Source organism: Beta vulgaris, chromosome 7 (genome assembly GCF_026745355.1).
Source record: "Beta vulgaris subsp. vulgaris cultivar EL10 chromosome 7, EL10.2, whole genome shotgun sequence".
In the NCBI taxonomy this organism is placed as follows: Eukaryota; Viridiplantae; Streptophyta; class Magnoliopsida; order Caryophyllales; family Amaranthaceae; genus Beta; species Beta vulgaris.
In genome coordinates, this window is record NC_079208.1 from 45,018,070 (window position 1) to 45,025,335 (window position 7,266).

A 7,266-nucleotide genomic window follows, 5' to 3' on the forward strand; every position below is an offset into this window, starting at 1 on the left:
TGCGAGGGACCTTCTCAACCTGAGAGTGTCCAGAAGAGGCTGCTGATCTCTTCCTGTTTTTAAGTCTGTCCATGGTATCCTCGTCAGACAAATTGCTAGATCTTGCTGGAACTGCATGGATAGAGAGAACCAGTTAGTCTAATGTCTAAAAAATTAGAAATTAGAAAGAACCTCTGAAACCTAAAATCACCTATAGACATCGAGTTTGTGCGAGAAGAAGCCTTTGAGTCTAATGGTAAGACCTCGGTAGGAGCTATGAAAGTGCGTTCCTCAACAGGGAAATTGAGCAGCCCTTGTAGTCTTTCAGCTTGTTCAGGAATCTGGGAAATAATGGGGCCAAGACCTGCGAGGAAAACAAGGTAAGAACCTAGTTAATTCATTTTTAGGAATAAAAACAAACTAAATAGATAGGTACCTTTGGTAGACCAACCCCCAACCAGAGGGCTCCCAGCTTCACCAAGAGAATCTTTCACCACGAAAAAATACCTAGTCTTCCATATGGAATCAGACGCAATTGTACCTTCTATCAATGGGGGGAAGGGGGCTTTAGCCCGAAAAGTTATAAAACCCTTGCCTGACTTCCTGACGCTATAGGCAGTTAGGAGTTCGTTTAAAGAAAATGGGTTATGCCAGGTTCTAGTCAGAGTCTCTAGGGTCGAGCAGGTTTTCCAAAAAGCTGGCATCAGCTGGCCAGGGGATAAATGAAGAACCTCCATAAAAGACCTAGAAAGGGGAGAAAATTCATAATTGTAACCTAAGTAGAAAGGGTGCTCATAGTAGCAGATGTAATCCTCCGGACAGGTTTCAGGCCTGCATGTGGGAGTAGGGAGGATGATCTGGGCGTTTTCAGGAAAATTCCCCAGCACCTTAAGCACCTCAATGTCTTGCTCAGTGACAGACGAGGCCACATCGTCTATTGCTCTACCCATTAGAGATAAAGAAAGATCTAAAGACTGCTGAGAAAGCTAACGAAAGAAAGAGGAAAAGAAATTTTACCTGAAAAGAAGAAAAGTTCGCGAAAGAGTAAAGTGAGATCTTAGGAAGGGTTAAATGATCCTTAAATACTAGTAGTTCAACGGTACCCTGAGCTAACGGATAGATATTTAATGTTATGCGAAAAGTTATCTTCTAGCTGTTGATAAGTAATCATTTAACTGATAATTCTATATTTTCCCAAGAAAGTTATCTTTTAGGCCATTAGAAAATTTTATTTTCTAAGTAAAAAGTTATCTTCAAGCGTTTTTATTTTTTCAGAAAGAAAGATAAATTTTTTTCAAAATGTATCTTAATTATGAAATGATCTTTTTGTTAACAACTGTTTTATTCTGTTTGATAACTTGCGATTTTAACTTAGTTGCGCCTAGGTTGGCATCACAAGTTAGGGGCAATTGTTATGTCCTAAATTCTTCCCTAAGCTGGAACTTGCAGGTAAAGCGTTTGTTACAGCTAGAGAGCATCAGTTAGCAGCTACAGCAAGCAGGTACGAAGAATGCAGAATAACCCAGTTGGAAGAACATTGGATGCTGACCAAGACCAAGTCAAATGAAGACGTTGCGCCAAAGAAATAGGAAGAAGTGGTTAACAAGCAGAAGAGAAGATCTCCCTTGATTCTAGAGTTGTGGCATCTTCTAGGAAGTTGTTAGGCAACGTTCAAATGTAGAGAATAACGTTATAAAAATGTATTAGTATAAATAAAGGGAAAACAATCCGGGTAGCATAATCTTTACATCACTCTTACTTTTCATACTTTCTCTTCTATATTTCCAATATTCACAAGTGTATCTCGTGCAAGCTGCTAGCTATAAGTTGTAATCTTCTCACATAGTGGATTGGCGGACTCAATTCCACCCGCGGTTTTTATCCTTTTCTTGGGGTTTTTCGCGTCACCATTTCTTGGTGCCTTTGTCTCTTCTTTGCATTTTCTTCAATTTCGTAGCTAGTTTCTTTCATAGCTCCTAGCTGCATTTGCGTTAGCTGTAGATCCTCAGCTAAGTTCTGCCTGATCAGAATTTGGCATAAATAATATTCATTATGCTTCTTAATAACAACAACAACAACAACTAAGCCTTCTTAATATATATGAAAAATAGAAGTTGACCATTAGTGTAGCATGTGGGACAGGAAGCAATAGAAATTTTGAACTCGCGTATGTTCACTAATTTATATTTTGTCAACTAATTGTGTATTTGTGTTTGGATATGCTCCATATGCTGAAGTCTTTTCGCTCAAGAATTCTCTAAATTTTCATTGCCTTACTTGGAAGAAATGAGTAATTCGATGATGTTTTAGTTGCTCTACAATTTTCTTTTTCATTGATTAGTTAAATACTTAAATCTTGAAAGCATGTAAAGTAAGCTGCTGAGTTGCTGAGTTGCTGTAAGCTTGTTTTTGTCAGCCGAACTAGGTGTTAAAATCTTTGAAGAAGACATGGGATTTGTCTTGTTCGGATCAATGTCCTTGTCATTTAGCGACTTCCTATGAACTAAGAACTAAGATGCTAAAAACTTCTTGGTGTCTAAAATTTGCTGTAAATGCAGGTTGGGACCAAGGATGTTGGGAATGTGCGTGGGTGAGAAGAGAAAGTTGAAAATACCATCAAAACTCGGTTATGGGGACCAAGGATCTCCCCCAACAATTCCTGGTAAACTTCTTGATTCACATTGCATAGCAATTATGTGGTCTTATCTGCTTTGTAGAATATATGTTGAACAGGTTCATTGTTAAATTCTCTAACTTATAACCTTATCTTGGGATTGTTTTGGAAAAGTAAAATTACTACTTAGACCTGTAAATCGCATTTCTGTCAGATTCTTGATCGTTGTCTGATTTTCTGCTATCTAATTACCATAACCATCTGAATCCTTGCAGGTGGAGCAACTCTTATCTTCGACACTGAGCTTGTTTCTGTTAACGGGGACCCATCCAGCGGAGGTGCTGAAGACATTGATGAAGACGTCGATGACGAACTATAGACTGGAAGCGCTACAGTTGAAGTTTTGCTTTCAAAGTAGACTTACAATGGTATTATTAGATCATTGAGTTGCCCAGAGTAGTTTCTAGCTTTTTCTTTTTCACCATTTATCTGTCGAACATTAGTAGAGAAGAATAGAGATCAGTAATCCGTCTTCTGCCACATTTTTTTTTTCTAAGCTATAGATGGTTCTATGCATTTGCTTGCGTTTTACAATTTTACTTGGGAGAAAATTGGAATTGGCGTAATTGTTTTGCCGACCAAGATGCATTTTGGCTTTAGGGCTGATTTATTGCCGGAATCGGTTAACTTTCTCCACCCTATGCCTCAAGCTCAAGTGGGCTGGATATTTTGCCACAGCTTTTCCCAGTCTATTAGACAGTCTCACAATGTATATTTAACTAATTTTAATTTTAAAGTATATTATTTCGAGCCTCTATATTTTGGGTCACCTTAAGCGCCAAATTGTCCTCACCAAGGTGCAATTCGAGTTTAGATCTCTATCTTATGGGGTAATGGTGTTTGGTTGACTTAGGGTTGAGATTAGGTCGAATCGAGTTTGTGTGACAATCATCTTTGGACCCAAACATATTGTGTCATGCTTGGTTTTACTCGGGTCTGAGTCATGTTTTGACAACTCTAATCTTGATGATCTAAGCTATCAAATATTTAATTAAGATACAATTGCCTTTCTTAGCAGAGACATACTCCCTCCATTTCCTAAAGATCTTCCCTCTTTCCGTTTAAGTACGTTTCTAAAATATCTTCCCTCTTTTACTTTATTCCTTATTTAGATTTTTTTTTTTCCCTTTTTACCCTCTTATGTCCCTATCATATGGTACACCATTACATTATTAATTCAATTTTACACCCTTTCTCTTTCATATTTTAACCCATTTTTATTTGTTTATTTATCTTAACTCCTTTCTCTCTCATACTTTACCCACCCCACGCCCCCACACAAATTGATTCTCATTGGTATCTGTAGTAACAGTAACAAGGAAAATCTTTAGGAAACGGAGGGAATAGTGAATAATTGAATACTTAATTGAAATTTAAGCAGAACAATGCAAATTATTCTAATTTTCAAGTGGGAGTTTTAAGTCCTCTCCGGAAGCTGAAAACCCAGTATTCGAAACCTTATTCGTGGATCAATTGGATAAATTTTTGGCAAGAAATATTATCAATTGAAACGCTTTTCCCCCAAAAATCTCTATAGTATAAGGGAAGAGGAGAGCAGTGGTCTCCGCCCTCTAAAATCACATTTTTACCGCTATTAAATAAATTGTTATTTAAGAAAAAAAAAACTTCAAACAACACTCTTAAACATCAAAGTCAGCACAACCAATGCAAATAAATGAACAAAAAATTGACAAAATTATTTTAAAAAAGGAAATTTCCAAACAATTCAAAGTCATTACAATCAACATACAATTGACAAAATAATTTTAAATGAGGAAATTTACCATAAATTTAAAATGACACATTGAAAAACATACATATGAATATATGATTATACATTGATTAGAAAAGTCCATAAAACAAAATTAGAAGTGTGTTATTGAAATACATTATTGATATTAATGTACTATGTAAAAACTTGATGATGATTTATAATGTATTTAGAAACTTATATATTTTTCATCAATAAAATAACACTCTTTATCTAAAGGAATATTATTATCGAACCATCACATAGTTTCAACTCCATTATATGTTAAAAATAGGTTAGTGATATATAATTTCTAATTGCTTTAAGCATGATACGTGTTTCATTGATTTCAAATTATTTACTCATAAAATAGCACAATCAATAAGAACTGGCGTTATTTAAATGCTATAGGAAAATATTCGGGGAAAGAAAAACTTTAAAGGGTTTACTGCAAAAGAATAACCAACAAAGAAGATAATTAAAGCACACATCGCGTCCTAGATTGCTAGTTATTATAGAAAAGATTTCTCTATTTAACGGCATAAATAGTGGTTGCATTTGAGTCTAAAATACGCTACCAAAAAATACTGGGTAGTAACAAAAGAAAGCTAACCATCCATACAAGTTTACTGCCTCTCACTCAAATGATGGAACTCAAATGATGGTGTAGCAATTAGGGGCAGATCTATTAAGTATTAAGTAATAAGGGGTAGTATATGTTATCCCTAAAAAAAAATTTAAAAAATTTGGCTGGGAAATAGAACGAATTAAAATCAGTTTATCTAAAATAAACCAGCAATATATGTTGGTATTGAATGCGTGTCGCAATGGTTGGTTCATTGTAGACTTCTCAATATACATTTATGATGTCCCATTTCCCTAGGTTCGATTCCGACCTAGTATAATTCTTCCAATTGTGGTTTTTTTTTTTTGTTTCATCCTTTTTTTCCTTTTTCTTCTTTTCTCCTTCTTTTCCTTTTTTTCCCCCTTATCTTTTCCATCTTCCTCAAAGTATCAAATACACTTGTAAAATCTAAGTACTATATTAAAACAAATTTTATCTTAAGGGAAATTCCCATTACTATTTAGTACTATAAAAAAACAAGGGAAGTCATGGAAGCCATTATTTAAATAATAGGGGCATGGTAGTTTTTCTCCTGCTAATGACATTAGTTAACAAAAGTTAACCCTTATTAATAAATGGTTAATGATAATTATGATGTTATCAGTTTAAGTTTAGTACTAACAATATAATGAAAAGTTGATACTTTGTCAAAATTAGTAACATAATATTACATTTTCATACCTTCAGTAGTACAAATTGCACCACTTTAAATATCAATTGAACATAACCCATGAATTAAAGTAAAAACAATATATAATTCGTAAAATTAGCACCAAATAATTCCTTTCAAATAGCCCAAACTTTCAAAGTACAATTGAAAAACTAAACAGTCATCGAAAATATTTTCCTATACTAATATCATACCGTATTTTAAAAAAAGGGTTATAAATGTTAAAGGTGAATTATGTTTCAGTATTATTACCGTTATTTGGTAGCTTTTTAATGTTATCTCTAACTAAGAATTCTAGCTCCGCCCCTGGTAGCAATCAAACAAGTATGACAAGATCATTATCCATAACTCTATATAATGTTTCTCCCCGTATACGTTCAGACAATTTGACCTTAAACTAATTCATAAATCAATCTGCCTTTTAAAAAAATCAAATTTACCAAAAAAAAGAGGCAATTTGTTTTTGATTGGTAAGATGAGTTGCCCTATTGGACTGGAACCTCGCACAGGTCAACTCGACCCGTGTTAGCAGGCTAAACACTCTGAGCGCAGGGGAGTAAGGGAAATCCCTTCCCTGACATTGGAATACGGAATCCCAACCATTAGGTCAAGTATATCTTGGTAAAAGGAGCGAAATTATCTATTATTCTATATATTACAAAATCCTAGAGGCTTAAGAAGGGTGCTACATAGGATTGCAAGCAAAAGAGAAATGTCGCTTAAGAAGAGTGCCACATGGGATTGCACCCAAAGACCAATGCCACGTGGGATTGCTCTCCATTCCCCCACGAAATCAATTATTTTCGTGCAAAAATCCGGCTGATTGCAATTTGTGTGATGATGGGCACGAACTGTGGAGAATTGAAAAAAGGAAATTCTCAATTGATTCTTTCTAATTGCAAATCGTGATTTTAGGGATTGATTGCAATCTTCACTATTGTCGTTTTTGTATACTATATTTATTTTTTAAAAAAAAACGACTACAATCTTTGAGAACCCTAACTCTAGGACTATAAATATCCTCATCATATTTGCATTGCACTTCACCATCAAACTTCATAACCAGTAATATCGTTCCCTTGAAATCGTTTTGTTCATATGGCCGATGAATATGGTTCATTTGAAGCATCATCTTCACCTACACACGTTTAAAGATTTGGCATCCAAAAGTGGAATACTCAAATTTTCTTGATTATGAAAGTATGGTACTGACAATGTTCCGTTCAGGACATCTTAAATTTTACAAAGTTTGCATGGATGTCACAACCGATCCAGACGTAAATTTGTGTAATTGGTGTATATGGTGGAATATGTATTTTCCACAATGAAGTATTGTAGGATTTATTTGGATTTAATATGGTACTACACTTTCTTCATTGCAATCATCAAAGAACTCATAAAGTGTCTCAAGTTCATTTGAAGAAATCAACTTGAGTGAAAGAGATGCAATGTTATATATACCACCTATAAATACAGCGTTGCTACGTTATTTAGCTAACTATTAGTAATATTTTTTCAATATTTGTTTTGTTTTAGTGTCAATGAAATAAAAATATTATTATATATTA

At 34.5% G+C, this 7,266-nt stretch overlaps 1 long non-coding RNA gene across 1 annotated transcript; it reads left to right on the forward strand.

Moving 5' to 3' along the window:
• Window positions 1-2,238: 2,238 nt before the first annotated feature.
• On the forward strand, window positions 2,239-3,169 carry LOC104899589 (uncharacterized). Its single transcript, XR_790972.4, has 2 exons — window positions 2,239-2,641; window positions 2,869-3,169. It is a non-coding gene; the product is annotated as an uncharacterized LOC104899589 (long non-coding RNA).
• Window positions 3,170-7,266: the final 4,097 nt, after the last annotated feature.